The 22,141-nt window shown below is 39.0% G+C and overlaps 1 pseudogene; it reads left to right on the forward strand.

Moving 5' to 3' along the window:
* Nucleotides 1-21,250, forward strand: part of LOC119480964 — a 28,790-nt pseudogene extending 7,540 nt beyond the window's left edge.
* The last annotated feature ends 891 nt before the right edge of the window (nt 21,251-22,141 follow it).

Below are 22,141 nucleotides of genomic sequence, written 5' to 3' on the forward strand. Positions count from 1 at the left end.
ATTTATAGAGAGGAGCATAAATTGCCATAAAGGCCACCCAGGAAAATCAACTTTAAAAACAAGGGTTGTTTTCTTTCAGCTCAGTAAATCTAATCAACTATTTCTTCCGTCTGAAGACAACATGGCTCTTCTTCTGGAGCTCCTCGCTGACTACATGTCAGTGTTTCCTGTGTGTTTCTATGAGCCCCTCAGTGTCGCTCAAATGTAGTAAGGTGGAAACAAAGAGGCGTCTTCTGTGACGTTTCTGTGAAGTGAATTAACTTCAACACTGCATGAGGATGTATTCACACTCACAGTAACTGAGAGAAACCTGTCTGTCCCCCTGCAGCCATACATAGTGGAGATCTGCGACAGCTTGAGAGGAAAGATCTTCCAGAAGTTCATTGAGAGGTGAGGCTGGTGAGAGAGGTGAAGGATGGAATAGTTTCATCATGTCTTCACCTAATACAGTAAATTCACATTATATTCTGTGTTTTTTTTTTTTCTTCCCTCAGTGACAAGTTTACTCGTTTTTGCCAGTGGAAGAACGTGGAGCTCAACATCCATGTGAGTACACGCTTTAAACGTCACTTTCTCAACCTGTAGTTTGGTTCATTTGGTCCAGAGGTTCAGATGATCTGTATATGCATGGATAGAGGAGAGTGTCCAGGAATAGAAGAACAGTGTCGATGCATCGTGAGACCAAGCCGACATCAGAGAACTAGCGGTGACGAAGGCCGACTGTTGCGTCGCCTCACGTCTCCTTTGTTTTGGCCGACAAGTTGCATTTGAACACACCTCAAACACTGAAGCTGACGGCCAGTTAGCACGTACGTTCTGCGAAATAACTCTGCACACCAGCAGGCGGCGGTAATCTGTATCCATCATTCAGGAAAGGGCAACAGGAAGAGCGAGGACGGCGGATATACAAGCTGTTGTTTTTTCACACCACTCTCACTCAACACTTAGCTTAGACTTTTAAACCCATATTTGCAAATTAGCATCATTAAAGGTATGCCAAATTAACTAGTAGCAGCTCCTGTTTGCAGTGTACTCATGGATGTACAGACAACTATCACTGTGATACTGAAGAAAAGTTAAAAACGTGACTATTCTCAAGCCAGTTCTGTAATATAAGGAGCGTCTTTTTCCTCTGATTTCTAAGTGGATTTCTGGGAGTTTATTTGTGGTGGACGTCGGAAATTATGAAACCCTCGGAAAGTGTAATTCAAACTGAACCTAAAATGTGTGTTTCATGTCTGCGTGTTTTTAGATTTGACTGCGTTATGACATCTATCTTTGCCTCAGCTCTCTCGCCTCCGTATGAAAACATCTGGTCCAGACCAAAACACAGAAATAAAAGATGCACTGTTGCCTTTTAGTTCCAGTCCATTTCATGTTCACACTGACTTACTACAAATGAACCAAGAGGTGTAAACATTACATCATACGGGCTGACAGGTAGCTCATTCATTGGACTCAACATCAGAACAGTGTTTTATTCATTTATCTTTGTATTATTTCCCTTATTTCTTTATTATTCTGTTTAATTTTCCCTTTTATTTATTTATGTATTTATTTTTAAATGTATTTCTTTTTGCATTTCTTTTTTTATTTATTTATTTATTAATCAGAAATATACACAGTAAAGAGAATACAGGAATAAATAAGTTTGGGGAAATAAATAAGAGGTGAAATGCAAAGGGAAAATCATGCATTAATAAATAAATACATACATCTTAAAATAAATATTAGAAAATAAATGCTAATTAATTAATTAATTAGTTTATAAATCAATAAAAAATAAACACATAAATAAATATAAGGGAAAACTAAACAGAAGAGTAAATAAATAAGGGAATTATATTTCTGTTTTATTTGTCTTTATTTATCTTATTAATTCCCTTATATATTTACTCTTCTGTTTAATTTTCCCTTTTATTTATTTATGTATTTATCTTTATGAATTTTTAAATGTATTTATTTATTTTTGCATTTATTTTTTAGTTATTTATTAATCAGAAATGCATAAAGAGAATACAGAAATAAATAAATATGCATAGCTACATAAATACTTACATTATAAAATAAATAATTAATTAATTAATTAAAAAATGAATAAAAATATACAAATAAATGCAAATAAATAAAAAAATGATTAAAAGTAAACATAAATAAATATAAAGGGAAAACTAAACAAAAGAGTAAATAAATAAGGGAATTATTGCGAAGATAAATAAATTAAGAAGCAAATTAAAACAGAAATATCAATTTTACATTTTATCAATTAATTAATGGCTACATTTATTTTTAATATTATTTTTGCTACATTTAATGCTACATTTATTTATTTGTTTATTTATTTGTTTATTTGGCTGGTTCAGTCCTCCATATCTTCGGAAGCAGACTATTCAATTTGCAAAATAAAATGACAAAATTCGCAGAAAAAAACAGCAACCAGCGATGTACTGATCCAATCACCGATAGCCGATAAACCCGTCTAATCGGACCGTACCAGACAGCTTTCACACCTGACTTTGTTTGAACAGGTTGTTTTGGGGTTCTTGTCTGTTTAAGTCCATCCTCTCCTTCTGTCCATCCTCAGCTGACCATGAACGACTTCAGCGTGCATCGGATCATCGGCAGGGGCGGCTTCGGCGAGGTGTACGGCTGCAGGAAGGCCGACACGGGGAAGATGTAAGGACGCAGAATAAACGTCTGTAAAGGGACACGGTCAGGTCGCCGCGCCGTGACCTTTGTCAACGGTGTGTAACCTGTGGCGTTTTGTTGTCTGAATGTCAGGTACGCCATGAAGTGTCTGGACAAGAAGAGGATCAAGATGAAGCAGGGGGAGACTCTAGCACTCAACGAGAGAATCATGCTGTCGTTAGTCAGCACAGGGGTGAGTCGTACACACTCACACCTGCAGCTGCTTCACTACGTTCAGGAAACACTCAGTGTGTTAGAACTCAGAGGAGATTCATTAAAGAAGGTTGCATCACACAGTGAATTAATCAACATTCACTGACAGGTAATATACGAGCTGTTTATCTTACATTACACCACTCATGTCAGACTGGACGACCGGTTAGGTTAACACGACCGCATCATTCACACTCCTTCAAACTACATCAATAATATTACACACATCTCTCCATGTACGCACAGGTTAATGAGTCATACCTACAGTTATTTATATATATATAGTATATCCATTTCATCATTCTTTATTTATTTCTACTTCACTACATTTCAGAGTGACTTGTACTTTTTAGTTACCTTACAGAATAAGATTTTACATTAAAAAAAAACATGTTAACCTTATCACAATGAGTACTTTTACTGCTGATACTTTAAGTACATTTTACTGCACAATGAGTACTTTTACTGCTGATACTTTAAGTACATTTTACTGCACAATGAGTACTTTACTTGAGTAAAATTGTGAATGCAGGACTTGTACTGGTAATGGAGTACTTGTACGTTGTTGTATTTGTACTTTGACCTCAGTAAATGATCTGATGAAAACAGAACGAGTCAGTTTGTGATCTGGTTTAATCTCTCTGACTCTGACTCTCCGTGTCTGCAGGACTGCCCGTTCATCGTGTGCATGACGTACGCCTTCCACACCCCCGACAAGCTCTGCTTCATCCTGGACCTCATGAACGGTAGGATGACCTTTGACCCCGTCCTTGCCCCAGATTAAACTCCAGGCTGAGACACACAGATTGGATTACTCAGCCATCGTCTCCTACTTCCTCTTAAGGGTTTTTACCGGCGAGCGGCTGTTTTTCTGAGCTTCATGAGAGGTTAAACTCCCGATCAAAGCCCTGAGTCACCTTTTTAAAGCCAACACAGTCATCATGATACAGTATGAGGCTATAAATACAGCTCGTCGATGCACGTGAAGACGGAGACAGTCGGGGTGGAGGGTCACAGAAGGCCTCCCATCGATTCTCCTTCTCTCCCCTCTGAGAGGATTACCACAGCGTATTGATGGGTATTGATTCAGGTATCATGAGGTCATACTGACCTACTCTGTGTTGTGTATGTCTCTCTGTGTGTGTGTGTGTGTGTGTGTGTTCAGGTGGCGACCTGCACTACCACCTGTCTCAGCACGGCGTGTTCAGCGAGAAAGAGATGCGTTTCTACGCCGCTGAGATCATCCTGGGTCTGGAGCACATGCACAACCGCTTCGTCGTCTACAGAGACCTCAAGGTAGACGCACACTGGAGTTTACTCTGGCTCAGTCCCACTAATACACCGTTCTGCTGGGCCGGTTCTAGCCTGCTGTATTAGGTCGGGCTGGGGGTGCAGCTTGGGCGGTAGGTAGCCCGAAGGTTGCCGGTTTGAATCTCTGGCCAGATGGCACAAAACATCTCTGGCAGAATAACAGCTGGCAACCAGAAGTCAGGATCAGATGCTTAAGAAGCTCCTGCTATTGAGCCCTCAGGCCTCTCTCCCCCTTTTGGTGTGTTTGTGTACGGAGTGTTTGGACGGGTTAAATGCAGAAGATTAATAAAGTAGACAGGTACAGGTACGTCTACAGGTATACAGATGTTCTTCGTCCAAACGCACACTGAGCTTTGTGTCACAAAAACGGATTCTTTGCCTTCTAAGGTGCAGATTTGTAAAAGCTCTGGTTCCTTTGTGTCTGTGTGGGTGTGTAAAACAGAGACGTCCTCTCTCCGCATTTCATGCCTATCGGTGCTTTGTGTAATGAGCGTGCACCAGATAATAACAAAGATGGCGCACTACCGGCTGGTTTATGTTTTGTTAGCGCTGCTCGGACTAATTACTACTTTACATTTAAACTTAATATTACTGCACCAACTTCACAGACGAACGGAGGCGTCTGCTGCACCTAGTGTTATTTGGTCCACCTCAGCACCCACGAGTTGAAGCAGCGGCGTTGTGTGTGTGTGTTTTGACCAATCAACGATGGTCATCCCTGCAAACTCCACCCTGAAAGTTCCTGTACTTGAGCTTCGTTTTTACAGGAACTTCCACCCCGAAACTAGGAACCTTTTGAGGAGCTCATTGCATTTCGACTGCAGGGACCACGGTGTCTAAATTAAGTTCTTGGGACATTTTACCCCCAAAAAAGCCCTGATCGGGGGGTCGTACTTTCTGAAAGTACAGGGACTTCCGGGGTGGAGTTTGCAGCGATGACCGTCGCTGATTGGTCAAACAAACACACAGAACATTAAAGTACTTTTAAGAAAGTCCAACCCCGGACCAGGGCCCCTTTTAGGTGGTAAAATGTCCCCCAGAAGACCACAAATCTATCTTCTTATCTCGTTGGCTTCTTAATCTGTCAATATGAAGACACAATAAGGTCGATATTATTCATTATTACAATAAATTAGTTCTGTGTTTATATGAAAAATAAAGATATCCCTACATGCATTTTTGGCTACGGCCCCCTGAACCAACGCAAACTGCACCTGTTGTTACGTTCTGCACAAAACGTAACGTAATGATGTCATCAGGATCGTGCAACGTGATGAAGCTAAAAACAGAAGCCGTAGCTTTCTGCTGCAGAAAGAATGAACCAAACAGGATGATGATGTACGATCTCCCGCTGGAAGTGAACCGGTTATAAAGGGTTAATATTCAGATTATTTATTAGATCATTCTAGTAAACAGGGCGTGTGACACAGATCGAAACCCTGGACGTTTTAGTTGTGCGCTCCGCGACTCACCGAGCCGCCATCACACCTCCACAGAGTCCCGTCAGCCATGTTTTCAGCTGTCCTCTGTGTTTCCTCTGATTCTCCTGTTTGGACCGGTTGCCATAATAACAGACATATTTTTGCTGGAAGTCAGGGGACAGTTTTAGGGCTTCAATAAACAGTGCAGAACAATGCAGATAATGCTCTGAGAGTCGGAGGGGGAAGAGAGAGAGAGAGAGAGAGGGAGTGAGTCAACGGGTTTTTGCCAAACAGCGAGAGGATAACCAGGACAGGAGGTTTTCTTTCACTGCTGAATCTTCTCCTGGTCAGCGGAAATTGGGACTTAAGTTGTGAATTAGTGAGGTCTCCAACATTGTTTCCTATGCTTATGATCTTATCTCTCGTATTCTACATCAGTACCACCCTCTCTCTCTCTCTCTCTCTCCCTTCAGCCAGCTAATATCCTGCTGGATGAACACGGTCATGTTCGTATCTCCGACCTCGGCCTCGCCTGCGACTTCTCCAAGAAGAAACCTCATGCCAGTGTGTAAGTATCTCTGTTAAACCCCGTTATCACAGGACTCACTTCTCCAGGGGGAGCTGGGCTGACTTACATATCACCTTTTGAATCCGTCCAGAGCGCTAATATCTGACGTCTATCAGTCTGTAATCAGCCGTTATATTGATGCTTCTTCTTCTTTCCTTCAGTAATAACTATCAGAGATCAAATCAGAGATAAAAACACCCAACTTAATATTTATTATTTGATTTGTCCCCAAAAGAAGAAGAATGAGCTGATTCAAACTTCCGTTTAGGCTACATCCACACTAATACGATTTAGTTTTAAAACACATAACTTGCTGCGTTTATGCCTCGCGTCCACACTACTGCGGTGTGGTGCAGTTAAATTCTGCATTTTATAATGGAGGAGGGAACCTGCCAAAATCAAAAATCAATCAATCAATAAATAAATAAATGATTCGATAAATACATTTGTCATTAAATGTAGCAAAAATAATATCAAAAATAAGTGTAGCCATTAATTAATTGTTATTGTTATTGTTGATACCTAACTCGAGGGAATGAGATCCCTAACTCGAGGGAACGAGATCCCTAACTCGAGGGAACGAGACACTTAACTCGAGGGAACGAGACACCTAACTCGAGGGAACGACATACCTAACTCGAGGGAACGAGATACCCGACTCGAGGGAACGAGATACCCGACTCGGGGGAACGAGATACCCGACTCGAGGGAACAAGATGCCTAACTCGAGATTTTTGCTTCTCACAACTAAATGAACAAGATCGACGGCGATACTGACGTTTAAAATGCTCTGCTCATAGAAAACATATCAAATCAAGCTCTTCCTAAACTAACAGCCAGCCAGCAGCCGGCGATCCAGATGTTTTGGCTTCAGTTTTTGGGCTGCTGTCATGCTGCAGCCTGTTAAAGAGTGATATATACTCAACGAATAATAACAAAAGAAATGTCACTGAATTGAGGTGAAGAAGAACCTTATATTAGGTCATTATTTTTTATTTGAATGAAACCTCTGGGTGACGTCACGGAGACGACGTCCATGTTTTATACAGCTGTTATCAACCAACACATCCCATTCATTTCTCAGCAGGCAGCCAAAACAACATCGCTCCATATTTAGAAACAAACAGGACCTTAAAAAGGAGAAGATCGATGACATTATTGTGCGTCTCTCAGAGTGGATTTTAGAAGTGAATGCATTAATAATGAAGCACAACAAACATCTCTCATCTCTCAGGATGTTTTTCTATCTGTTTGCGGTTTATCCTTCCAAAGAAACATTTGAGAAACACTCTGAATTGATTTATATGAATAATTTAATAAGTTAATGCAACTATATAAACGTTTCCTCCGGAGTGTGGATTAGGTTGCTCTACATGAAAACGGGCACGACAGTTTTTTCCTCTTCAAAATGTTAGTGTAAGTTTGGAGTCTTATTTAACCTCTTTCTTGACAAGCTAGTCTGACCTGGTTGGTACCGATGGATTCATCAGGTTTTATAGTTTACTATGATACCAGTATCTTCACTCTAGCTTTAAAACTGAGCCGCTTCAACCTCCGATATATCGATTACATTAAATAAATTAGTGACGTTAAAACAAATCTGTGTTATCATGTTTTTATCGCGTTAACTTTGACGGCCCTGAAAACAATATAACAAAAATGACTTTATTGATTTATTGCAGTTGTTGAATTTGAATAAAAATATTAATTTTGAAGTGGAAAAACGGTTACTGGTAAGATTACTAGAGATATTTTTAAGTGTTAATCCCAACAAACATCTTTGTAAAGGAGGTTTAACATGTTTTAAAAAGCTGTTTAAACCCAAATAAAAGGCTATTTTAAATGAGGTATGACAGGTTTCATTATGTTATACTGGTCTGCAAATTGGTCGGTACCGATGGATTCCTTTAGGCTTTATGGTTTCATATGATACTAGTAACTTCCCGTTATTTAACCTCCTTCATGACAACATGGTTGGTACCGATGGATTTATTAGTTGTTGGTTTTTTTCGGTCATTTTTTGGACATTTTTCTGACTTTTCTTCTGCCTATTTTTCAGATATTTTAGTCATTTTTAGGACATTTTTTCAGTAATTTTTGGACCTTTTTGACATTTTTAGGACTTTTCTTTTGCCTTTTTTTCAGACATTCTTCGGATATTTTACAGTCATTTTTCGGACACTTTTCTTCTGTATTTTTTCGGTCAGTTTCCAAATATTTTTCCGTCATTTTCATATGATACCAGTATCTCGCCAACATTTAGCGTAAGTTTGGAGCGTCATTTAACCTCCTTCATGACAAGCTAGTATGACACCAGTATCTTCACTCTAGCTTCACTCTGAGCTCACTACAACCTCTGAACTATCGATTGCGTTAATGCATTAAAGAAATTAGTGACATTAAAATGAATTTGCGTTAACGCGTTATTATCAAGTTAACTTTGACAGCCCTAAAAAAAATACATACACAACCGTAATAAACTAACAGCTAAATAAAAATCCTTGATCTTATTAATAATACCAGTAAGCCTCCTGCAGCATCGCGGCGTACCACAGCAGCAGCTCCTGCAATTTACCAGAAGCTTTAAACGCCGTCCGGAATAACAATAACTGTTGTTACGAGAGACGAGGGGAAATGTTTCATTAGTCATCTTCTCCTCTGATATGAATCCTGTCTGAACGCCGTTGACTGTTCATGCTGGAGCTGTTAAAAACTAATGAGAGTGTTGTTGGTTGCAGGGGGACTCATGGCTACATGGCTCCGGAGGTTCTCCAGAAGGGGACGGCGTACAACAGCAGCGCCGACTGGTTCTCTTTAGGCTGCATGCTCTTCAAACTCCTGCGAGGGTAAACCACTCCAGCTAATCTCATCATCTTCTTCTTCTTCTTCTTCTACTTCCTGTCTGCTCTCAGACCCTCTCAGAGTTAAAACCTCTTTGAATCTGCTCTCCACCGTCTCCGCTGCTCGGTGTGTGTTTGATGTGGTTTGTGTGCGAGCCTGTGTGTGTGTGTTTGTTTGATCTGGAGTGTGTAAATGCCAGAGGTCTGGGCCCAGTAGGTCAGAAAGTGTGTGTGTGTGTGTGTGTGTGTGTGTGTGTGTGTGTGTGTGTGTGTGTGTGTGTGAGTGTGTGTGAGTGTGTGTGTGTGTGTGTGTGTGTGATGGTTTGGAGGTCTGAGCGAGCAGAAATAGAGAGAGGAGAGTGTGTGACGCGTCTCTCCATTGATGTTTGGATCAGTGTGTTTGAACACTTTAAAGAGAGAGAGTGAAAGGTTGGCGGCTGCAGAGCTGACGGGAATGTTTCAACGCTCGGCTCCAAAATCCTGAATAATACAACTAGTTTTAGTCCCATGAATCCTGTTGGGAACAATATCACATCAGTTTTCCTCCATGAAGATCAGGTTTGAGCTCACACTCTGTAAACATTTAGCAGAAAAGGAGAATCAGGGTGATTACAGCTAGTGCTGCTTATTCTAATATTCAGCCATATCTTCAATGAGATGAGTCTTTTTGCCTACAGCGGCGTATTACAGCCATTGTAGGTAAAAAAAAATAAAAAAATTACTGAGCCCAGAAAAAACTTAAATTTACGAGAAAAACATAAATTTGTAAGAAAAATGTAGAAATTCTCTGAGATTAAAGTCATCAATTTACTAGAAAAAAATCCAGATATTCTCTGAGGTTCAAATTGTAAATTCATGTGAAAAAAACTCAGAAATTATCTGACATTTAATTAAAAAGATTATAAGAATTATAAGAAAAACATTGGATATTCTCAGAGGTTATAAAATCATAAATTTATGAGAGAAAAAAACTCAGGAATTCTCTGAGATATAAGTCACAAATTTGCAAGAAGTGGTAAATGTACGATAAAAGAAATGGAATATCTTCTGAAATTATAAAGTCATAAATTTACAAGAAAAAAACAGATATTCTATGAGATGAAAAAGGTATTTATGAGAAAAAAAATCTGAATTTTCGTTGAAATAAAAACTTGAATATTCTCTGATATTATGAAGTCATAAATTTGCGTGAAAAAATTCCAAAATGTTCTGAAATTAATTTCACAAATTTACAGGAAAAACTCAGATATTCACTGAGATTAAACTTGTAGATTCATGAGAGAAAAATCTGAAATTTGTGAGAAGAAAAACTTGCATATCCTCAGAGATTATAAAGTCATAAATTTACAAGAAAAAACTCAGAAATTCCCTAAGATAAAAGTGGTAAATTTATGAGAAAAAATTATATATATTATCAAACAAATATGTATAAAAAGAAAAACACAATAAAATTGAGAAGTTAAATTATGAGGATAAATTATAACATGTATAAAATAAAATATATTTGGGGTGCACAATTGCAAAATGAATAAACTGTAATGTAAACAGGAATGGTAGTGACTGTATATGTATAATGAGAAGTAATAAATACATATACAGAGATGTAAAACAGTAAGTAAAAGTATATAAAGATAAAGGTACTTGGTTGCGTGTTGGAACTATTTCTTGACAGTGTATCCATACGCCAAGACTTCGGGAAGCTGCACTGCAACAAGAAATAGTTCCTCCACAAAATGTTTCTGTTTACACAAACGATGCACTCTCATATTTTAAGACTGATCATATTGTCCTCCACTAAATTCAAGTTGCCGTCTGGTGGAGCCTCAGTGCAGCTGTAGAGTTACAAAATGAACCTCTATCCATCCAAACAACTCAACATGCCCCTGCAGAATAGATTCAGGCTTCAAAACAACCCCTTCCTGTCCTGAAAGAAGCTCGCATCCATGAAGTTCAGACTTGGATTTATTGATCGACATGGTTTCCGGCCCTCAGCGGTGGATTTTGATGTCGTTTGGCTCCGGCTAAACAATTAGACTCATTGAAGATGTAGTTTGGAAGCTGCTACTCTCCCATTAAGCCTGCCAGTTGTCATTTGATCCCTCTCGCTAAGTGAAGTACGGTGCTCTTTGCATCTTGGCTGGAGATGCTGTTCTGTTCTGTCTCGTAAATATGTTTGCTTGATATGTTGGCCTCAGACGCAGCGCTCACTGGAGAGGAGCTGCCGGCTCTTCTGCTGGATCAAAATGTGTTTGTCTTGTAAAAATCTCCTTAGAAAATGTCACAGTTTAGCTGCTCAGCTGCTTCTTCAGCATTCAGAGGAACAAAGTGGCTCCAGACTGCTTCACTTTAAAGGGATGGATGAGGTACTGCTTCACAGTCAGTGTATTACCTGCAGTAGATGGAGTAGCAGCACGGGAGCAAAACAAAGCCACCAGACTCCATTGAAAAAACATGCAATTTGACCTCTCAGAACAGGAGAGCTGCCGGTCTACCGCTGCCTCCTTCGGTTAGTTTGTTTGTGTTATTGTGTGACTTTGGTGAATCCGAACTAACCCTTTAAAACACCAAAGTCACACAATAACACAAACAAACTAACGAAGGAGGCAGCGGTAGACCAGCAACTCTCCTGTGTTCTCAGAGGGAAAATTACAGTTTCTTTCAATGGAGTCTGGTTGCTTTGGCGAAAGCATAGATAACGGCTTCAGTTCCCCGTCGGAAACACAGACTGTAAGCTCTCTGACAGCAAGATAAATATTCTAAATATAGCGTACATTTGACTTTCCCTTTAGCTACAAATTGTACTTATCTCAAAGGTAAATATTGTACTTTGTACTTCACTATATTTGTCTGGCAGCTTTAGTTACTTTACAAATTAAATGTTTGTACACAAACACGTGAGGAGTTTATTAAATATGATGTTTAGTTATATATTAAACTACTACTAACTAAGTTTTATACATACTTTTACTGTAGTAAAGGATCTGAATCAGCATCTCTCTCTCTCTCTCTCTCTCCTCTCCTGTGCAGGCACAGTCCTTTCAGACAGCATAAGACCAAAGACAAACATGAGATTGACCGCATGACGCTCACCATGGTAAGACACATCTTCATGTTTCCTAGAAGTCGGCTACAAAAGGTGCACATGATGGCGGATGCACATATTACAAGGAGTCTTTATGTAAACACGCGGTAAAGCACATATGAGTCTTTACTTAACCCTGATCACACGGGTTTGGCCTGTGTTTACATTACAGTAATACCAAATGCACACAGATCCTGATATACCTGTGTGAACAGATACCTGGGAGGAGCTAGATCTACTGTACTGTAGAGGACGCAACCTGTACAAAAATACAAAAATAAATGAATAAATGACTTGATAAATAAATAAACGTCATTAAATGTTGCAAAAATAATATTAAAAATAAATGTAGCCATTAATTAATTGATAAAATGTGACATATTTGGATGTTTCTGTTTTAATTTGCTTCTTTATTAATTTATCTGTTTATTAATTCCTTTATTTATTTACTCTTCTATTTAATTTTCCCTTTTATTTATTTATGTATTTATTTTTATGATTTTTTAAATGTACTTGTTTATTTTTTTATTTTTTTATTTTTTTAATTTATTTTATATTTATTGTTAAATTTATTTATTTATTTATTTATGTATGATTTTCCCTTTGCATTTCACCACTTATTTATTTCCCTTAACTTATTTATTTCTTTATTCGTTTCTTTATGCATTGCTGCCTCATTATGCAAATAATACAAAAATAAATAAGTACATACATTTAAAAAATACATAAAATAATTAATTAATAAAAGTATAATTCATTTAATTTATTTAAAGAATCGTGCAGAAATAAATGAATAAATAAATGCAAAAATACATTTAAAAAATATTGAAAATATATACATTTATAAATAAAAGGAAAATTAAACAGAAGTATAAATAAATAAGGGAATTAATACAAAGATAAATAAAAAAGCAAATTAAAACTGAAATATCAATTTATGTCACATTTTATCAGTTCATTTATGGCTACATTTATTTTTAATAATATTTTTGCTACATTTAATTACATATTTATTTATTTATTTATTGAGTCATTTATTTTTGATTTTGGCAGGTTACATCTTCCGTACTGTACAGTAGTTTCTAAATGTGTCGACCTGACAGAGATAGATGTCTTTGTTTTGGGGGTCATCCTTTAGTCGGCCTGCTACCATCCAACACTCGGCCGTGTGTTTACTCTGCTGTGTCATGGGAAGACACGGCAGATGAGGCGTATGACAGAAACCCGGCTTAGATAAACTGAGCTAGCAGCCAAGCTGGAAAGTTAAAGTACACCCCCGGGGTCAGATGGATTTATAGTCCCATCCAGCTCAGGTTTACTCCGAGAGTCGGGGATCTGTGCTTTTAAAGGAGAATAAAGACAGTTTCACCTGTTTTCAATCTATTCATTTTTAATTAAATTTAAAGTCCCTCTCCTCTCTAAAATGTGTTTTTGTTCTTCACTGAGCAGAATGTTTGTTTTCACATTCATCTTAAAGAGACAACAGACAACTTTTCCTCCTCTAGTGTTCCCAAGTGGTTTTATTGACAACCGGAACGCCTCGGAGGCTACCGGCGACTCATTTACCCAACGATTCAGACTAAATATATTCAAATATATTATATGTTATTCAATCCCAGTTAGAGTTGCAACGATTAATCAATTAGTTGTCAACTACTAAATTAATCGGCAATTATTTTGATAATTGATTAATTGGTTTGAGTATTGTAGTCTGAATTCTCTGATTGCAGCTTCTTAAATGTGAATATGTTCTGGTTTCTTTCCTCCTCTGTGACGGTAAACTGAATATCTTTGAGTTGTGGACAAAACGAGACATTTGAGGACGTCGTCTTGGGGCTTTGGGTAAACACTGATCAACATTTTATAGACCAAACAACTAATCGATTAATTGAGAAAATAACCGACGGTTGAATCAACGATGAGAATGAATCATTAGTTGCAGCTGCTCAGAGTAATCCCAGTCCACAGGGCCTCTCTCTCGCTGCAGCCGACACAAGCTTTATGCAAATTAATGTGTGATGATGTCATCAATATGCAAATGTGCGCATGACGTCATCTGGTGACTTTTGGAGCTTGTTCTAGCTGGTGATGGGAAGTCCGGCTCTTTTTAGTGAGCCAGATCATTTGACTCAGCTCACCAAGAAGAGTCGGCTCCCAAACGGCTCTTCGTTTTACTTCACTTCTGCCTTTTATCATTCAGACAAATTTAGCGCAGTTTTGACCTATAATGAGTATGTGTGCACATATATCACTTCAATTATTCAATATAATTATACTGAACCTTATCATTTCCAGAATATCATAATTTTACATGCTGCTTCGTGTCCAACTGTCACTCATCTTGTCTGCTATCCGCACACTCCTCTCTCTCTCTCTCTCTCCTCCTCTCCCTTGTGCTCTGTACCTGTAGACCGTCAGCGCGCCGCCCACCCCCGCCCCTCCCTGCTTGATGGTATGATCCATGTCTGTTCATCACCTGATTGGTCCCACGGACGTCATTAACACAACATTCAGTCACAGTCAGTGCATGGAGTGTCCGTGGCGCGGAGAAGATCATCCTATCATTCTGCCTTGAATTAATAAAAAACAAAAAACTCCCAAGCTCCCATCGTTCACTTAAAAGAGCGACCGACACATCACACATCACACATCACTAGTTCTAGCTACTTTCATTAGAAAAAAGTTGTCAACTGCACAGGAGCATTTTGCATATAACGTTATAAATGTGACTTTAGTCTGGACGGCGATAATCAGACGGTAACTATCTAACAGACAGTAAAATCATGCAGTTTTTTGCATGCAATATATAATTTGCCTGTTCTAAAATGATTTATTTCTGGTGTGTTCTTTATACTATGACCGTTTTCCTAAAATTAAATATATCGCCATATATTGAATCGTTACCCCCGTATCATGATACGTATCGTATCGGCAGATTCTCGCCCTACTGTCGTGTTTGAGCACAGACGAGTTTACAACAACAAACTGTGGAGTGAGTTTTCATCAGATTCACAGATGTGCTCGTCTTCACTCTTCCTCGCCAGCAGCAGCAGCAGTCGTCCATCACAGCGTCCAAATCTCTGAGTCCGTTTATTGTCGGGACATGACGCCGTAGAGAAGCTGCTCCCTCCCTCCCTCTGTACTACTGCTGTTTGGCTGAGCAGGACCTTTAAACAGAGAGAGAGTCTGATCTTTCATATCACAATAAATCCAGATTAGGATTTTAATCCAGCCACTTAATCTGGTTAATCCCTTTAATCCTCGTCTACGGGTGTGTGTGTGTGTGAGAGAGAGAGAGGGAGAGAGAGAGATAGAGAAGAGGAGAGGAGAGGCTGCGATTCAGCACCGACCGGGCTAAAAATACTGCTCTATATGTCTCTGTGTTTATTAAACATGATGAATGGTCTCATTACATAAACACCATAGAAGCAGGCGGCTGAGAACAGGAAGAGATGGATGGAGGGAGGGAGGGAGGGATGGAGGGATGGAACAGATCCCGATAGACGCCACTTCTGCTTTTCAGAAACGTCCCCACGAAGCAGAACGTAAAGCCCGTCAGAGAGAGAACGAACCGGCAGAGGCTCCTCTTAAACCCTGACTACCTGATTGCTCAACTTTGCGCCAAAATTCGCACCTCTTATCAGAGTCATAACCCGGTCTGATATAAACACACACACATCATACACATATTTATAGACTCAGTGTGACTTGCACTTCCAGAAGATATCATTATATCTGTCCATCGTGAATAAACGTGCATCAATCTGCTTAGAAATCACAGAAGACAGTCGCTCCTCAAACTGCAGAACTCGCCTAAGACTTATCACGTTTTTAACTTTTCTTCAGTATCACAGTAATCCAGTGATAGTTGTCTGTACATCCATGAGTTTGTCATCAATGTTCATAAATCTACTTAGAAATCATGGGAAAAAAGTTGTTCCTTATAACTGCAGAACTTCATTGAGAATCTTCATGTTTTTAAGTTTACTTCAGTATCACAGTAATCCAGTGATAGTTGTCTGTACATCCATGAGTACACTGCAGACAGGAACTACTAATACATAATTCGGCATACTTTTAATGGAGACAGTTTGCAAATATAGGTTTAAAAAGTCCCTGTCTGTCACTTTAAAGCAGTACTTCAACAATTTAGTATTGTAGTTCTATAAAGCTGAACAACTGAAGAGACAGATTCAACAAGATTCAAGAGTTCAAAGGTTTATTTATCATCAATAAATGTCCATAAATCCACTCACGTATGATTTCTTGGCATCTCATGCATCCGTGACTATCGATTCCTTTTATTGATGCTTTCCCACAGTTACACATGCACAATGATGAATATGCACGCTGTATCATGTTTCAGTTTTGTTTGGGAAAGCACATAAAAGCGAGGCGCTACTACTACTAAACCTGAGGGGGCGCACCCTATTTTTTTCCCTGATAATGCGACACTGTGAACAACAAACCTGTTTTGAAATCAGCAGAAGGAGAGTTAGTAAAGTTAGCTGTTATCAGCCGTTAGCAGCTCAGTCCTGACTGGTTAAATAACGGAGCTACTAACGTTAACGGAGGTGCCATCGAGTTATTATTATGAGGCGTTCACGGCCTGCTCAGCAAAATGACTATTGGGTGAAGGTAAATTATCATGATGCGTTTAAATGTAATCTTGTAAAATTAAGTTTTTGGTGAGAAACTTGAATAAATCCAGATGTTTGAAGGAGATGTTTTCACATCAATATAAAATAGATATTAGAGAGAGAAGATGTTTTTTATGTCAAATATATCGAACATTGAATGACATCAGATCCAAAATGTTATTCCTTCATGTAGCGCAGAGATTTCAAAAGTGTCAGATAAAAAAAAGGTTAATTTCAGACCGTGCCCTGTACTGCTGTAAAAGGTGTTTAAGAAGTCCATTTTCAAAACACCCCGTTCTCTCTCTCTCTCCCTCCTTGTTTCTTCCCTTCTTGTCTCCTCCCTCCTTGTTCCCTCCCTCCTTTTCTCTGGCAGAATGTGGAGCTGCCCGACTCGTTCACTGCGGAGCTCAAAGACCTGCTGGAGGGGCTGCTGCAGAGACGTATCCAAGAGGCTGGGCTGTCAGGGCCGAGGGTACGACACATCAACACACACTGAAGTCCACATTAACCCCCCCCCCCCCAAAGGCGTGCAAATGAATTCATCAGTCAGCCCGCTGGATGTGCTCATTAGGGCTGGAAACACTGGGCGGTGCGGTGTGGAGACGGATAGAGTCGGACATCCAGTGATCTGATAGAAGCTGAGTTAATAACTAATCTGATCAATGCTGTCGTCTCCGATCAGCTGCTGACTGAAGCCCAGTGATGGAGCTCTGTCTGCTCTGGGTGGTTGGTAGATGTGGCAAACACTGCCACCTAGTGTACACATATAAACCAACACAAGGTGTGTGACGAAGCTCCCCCCTTCTCTCTCTCTCCCTCTCTCCCTCTCTCCCTCTCCCTCTTTCCACCACAGAGACCCTGAGGTGAAGGAGCACCAGTTCTTCAAAGGCATCGACTGGCAGCAGATGTACCTGCAGAAGGTGAGTGAGCATCGACTCCTCCGTCAATCCTCCGTTTGTTCTTTGTGCTGCAGCTTTTTTAGAAAACATTTCTTCATTGAAACTGAGCTGAATGTTGTTTTGGTCGATAAATTCAAGACCAATGAAGCCGTTTGTTACCTTTTTATAAGATACAATAAATCTGAACGCCTCTTCTACTATGTAGTTTAACCTCTTGGGTGCTGGAAAGAGTTGTTCACCTAGACAAAATAAATCTGTAATAGCTCCACAACTAGCAGGTCTATATGCATGATCTTGGTCCCTATGGAGAGGTATTAGACAGTGAATAATAGCCATGATGCCATGCACGGAGATGCCACTGAATTCATTCAGCTACTCCTCGACTACAACTGTGCCAAAGCATATATAAAAAACACAAATCACATAGATTCTACAAAGGTTTTAGTCCGGATAGGACCAGGAGAACTCTCCATTTGGCACACATGGATACCCAAAGTGCTCGGTGCACACAATGGAGCCTTTGGCTATGACATGTACCCTGTGCACCATCACATTCTACCATTGTGTTCAGTATTAAATCAATTAAAAACAACTCAATTGTATAATTTAAATTTAAACATTCAGGCCCAAAAAGAAACACAGGAGTTGAGTGTTTCATCCAGATTTATATTGACAAAAGGTCTAGCCATTAATTAATTGATAAAATGTGACATAAATGGATATTTCTTCCTTATTTTATACTCTTCTATTTTATTTTTATTTATTTATATTTTAATTAATTTTTAAATGTATTTATTTATTCAACATTTATTTAGCATTTATGTATTTTGCCTTTATTTAGTTTGCATTTGTTTTTTTAAATGTGTTTTTATTTATATATATTTATGCATTTATTTATGTATTTATTTCTGCATGATTTCCCCTTTGCATTTCACCCCTTATTCATTTACTCTTCTCTTTAATTTTCCCTTTTATTTATTTATGTATATATTTTGATACATTTTTCAATTTATTTATTAATTTACTTTTTATTTATTTATTTTTGCATTTATTTTATATTTAATTAGTTTTGCATTTATTTTTGCATTTATTTTTATAATTTTTTAAATATATATATATTTATTTATTATTATTATTTATTTTTTTGCTTTAATTCTTTATTTATTTAGTTTTGCCTTTATTTTTTTATTTAGTTTGTATTTAGTTTTAAATGTGTGTATTAATGCATTATGTATTTATTTCTGCCCGATTTTCCCTTTGCATTCCACCTCTTATTTATTCGGAGTTGGCACATACATTTATCCGGCTATATGAGACCGGAGGTCGATGGATCGATGCGTCTCTAAGAACACAACGACATGGTTGGCTGTGATGTAAAACCACAGAGGAAGAAATCTAGATTATTGTCAACCGCGGTCTCCGTCTGCAGCAGATCAGGTCACGTCTCTCTGTTTAAAGCGACGGTCGGATGGAGCCACACTAGTCATTGGTCCAGTACAGTTACAGTTGCCATGGTTACCCCATCACTTGAGGGGAGCACTGCTGTGGGACTGTGGCCTTGTTGTTTTGCTCTCCTCCTTTTGTCACTTGTTTCTCCTCCTGCAGCACATTTCTTCTTCTTCTTCTTCTTCTTCTGTTAAGCCCTCCTCTCTCTCTCTCTCTCTCCCTCTCCCTCCGTCTGTAGTACGCTCCTCCTTTAATTCCTCCCCGGGGAGAGGTGAACGCCGCAGATGCTTTTGACATCGGCTCTTTTGATGAGGAGGACACCAAGGGCATCAAGGTACTCTTTTATTTATTCATGACCCTCCTCAAGTATCCGACGTTGTAAACAGATGTAAACAGATGTGTCCAACGCAGCTCAAACTAAACAGATGTAAACAGATGTGTCCAACGCAGCGTTTTTACTCAAACTATCCAGGATGCGCTGCAGTAAGATAAGATCATATAAGATAAGATAATATATACTTTAATGTCCCCAAAGGGAAATTTAGCACACAGCTGCAATCAACTTAAAACACTACTAAACTACTACTACTAAAATATGACATATGCCCTGTGAGATCAAATCTATAAATACATTATAGAAATGAGGAGAGAAAGAATAATAAATAATATTAAATAATAAAAAACATAAATTGATAAGAAGTGAAAGTCAAGGGTTAGTTCCGTGTCAACATCAGCGCCCAGCAGCAGAGCTACGCCTCCACCATTTTGGACTGAAAGCGACTACCGGACGCCCGTGAAACGTCCTCCTACAAAGAGACGTACAAAAGTAAAACTAGATTATTGGATGGATTATTTCCATGAAGTACCTTAGTGATTAGTGCCGTTGAAGGCCGTGGAAGGAAGCCACATGGTCTCTCTGACTCCGTGCAGAGCGGCCGTAGTTTGCATTCGATTCCAGACAGTTTATTTCCTAACATTACTTTCACTACAGGTACATCTTCAGAATGATAATCAGGGGTTTGGTTTGGATTGAAGCGATTTGAAAGTGAGTTTTCTTTTCCTTCATTAGCGTTAATGTGTCTGCAGTAGCAGTTATTCATCCTCTGAAGCTCAGTGCAGAGAAATAAAAGACAGAAGCAGGGTTTGTATACGTTTCCCCAGACGCTGGAGTAATAATACTAATGTGAGAGCTGCAGTCCCCCGACGTCCATCCAGTCAACATCAGTGCAGTCTGAACACTCACTGACGAGGCTTTATGTCTCCGGGTTGTCCGTACATCCGTCTGTACCGTTCTCGTGGACGTGATATCTCAGGAACGCCAGGAGGGAATCTCCAGGCGTTCCTGAGATATCACGTCCACTTGGACTTGACTGTGACCTCACAAAACACATTGTTGTCCACAACTCCAGAATTCATCTGCTAATTAAGACAATTTCACACAAATGTCCGACAGGATCAAATGATGAAGTGAGGATGTTTAGGACGGACATGGATGTAAACTACAGCTTGACTGGTTTGACGTAGGCGTACAATCACGAGGCAGTAATTCTAGTTTATTGCATTATACTAAGAGGTGTTTTAGTCCTCTCTAATATAAACATGGTGGACAAAATAGTGGAAACACCTCTCATTATAATCAACCGCAGCACAAACAGCATCTAAAATGATCATAGAGCTGAATCAACACCTCAAAAACAGAAACACATGAACTTTCCTTTTAGACTGTGCAATTCATTTACGATTAATCACGATTAACTATTTGAATCAATTGACAGCCCTATATATATATATATATATATATTTATATAACTAAATCAACTACAAAAACTCATTAATATTATAATATTGACTCAATATTAACTATGAAAAAAAATAACTAAATGAAACTTAAACTGCAGACAAAACTAGCGGATGTCCGATGGCCCAGAGTTCATTATCTCTCTCCGTCTGTCTGTCCTTTAGTTGCTGGACAGCGACCAGGAGCTGTACAAGAACTTCCCTCTGGTCATATCGGAGCGCTGGCAGCAGGAAGTGGCGGAGACGGTCTACGAGGCCGTCAACTCGGACACGGACAAGAACGAGGCTCGCAAGAGGGCCAAGAACAAGCAGCTGGGCAACGAGGAGGGTAATGACGACAGCTAACGACAATGATCGTACAACTAACTCTTTATTTATTATATTCTGACCATGTGTGTGTGTGTGTGTGTGTGTGTGTGTGTGTGTGTGTATGTGTTCTGAATGATCAATATCAATGATTATTACACGGCTATGTATAACAGACCGTTGCTATGTATAGCAGACCGTTGCTATGTATAATAGACCGTTGCTATGTATAACAGACCGTTGCTATGTATAGCAGAACGTTGCTATGTATAACAGACCGTTGCTATGTATAGCAGACCGTTGCTATGTATAGCAGACCGTTGCTATGTATAACAGGCCGTTGCTAAGGACGCAGCTCTGATGTCGGACTCTGGTGGAACCGTTTTTGTGTCAAAATATTAATTTCTTCAGCAAGTAGCCGTGTAATAAGTGGGATAATGTACAGCTAGCGGGTCATTGTTGTGAAAGAATCCCCTTCAGGGTGATGAGAGAGCCCTCCGCTTCGTGTTGGGGTGCAGCATCACCCTGTCGGGGATTCTTTCACAACAATGACCGGCTAGCTGTACATTATCCCTTACTTAGACATTATTTGTTGAATACGTTGAAACAAACCAGAGAAATATTTCTACTTCATGAAGTAAACTTGATCAATGTTAAACAGATATTAGTTCAGAGGATCTTCTGTATCCAGATGTGACCATTTACCAACAATGGTAAACATTCATTTACTTTAACAACTAACAGTGGACATTTTCTACACTTTCTTTAAGAAACACAAGTCTTTTGTGACTGCAGACTAGATTTAGTTAAAGAAACATGAAAATATGAAGAAAAGGACATTAACAACTTTATGGATGTAAGTTATGTTTGTACATAAATCAGGTTCAATTGTTAATTAAAGATATAAGATCTATAACAGTAACAGAGAGT

Source organism: Sebastes umbrosus, chromosome 21, assembly GCF_015220745.1.
Source record: "Sebastes umbrosus isolate fSebUmb1 chromosome 21, fSebUmb1.pri, whole genome shotgun sequence".
NCBI lineage: Eukaryota > Metazoa > Chordata > Actinopteri > Perciformes > Sebastidae > Sebastes > Sebastes umbrosus.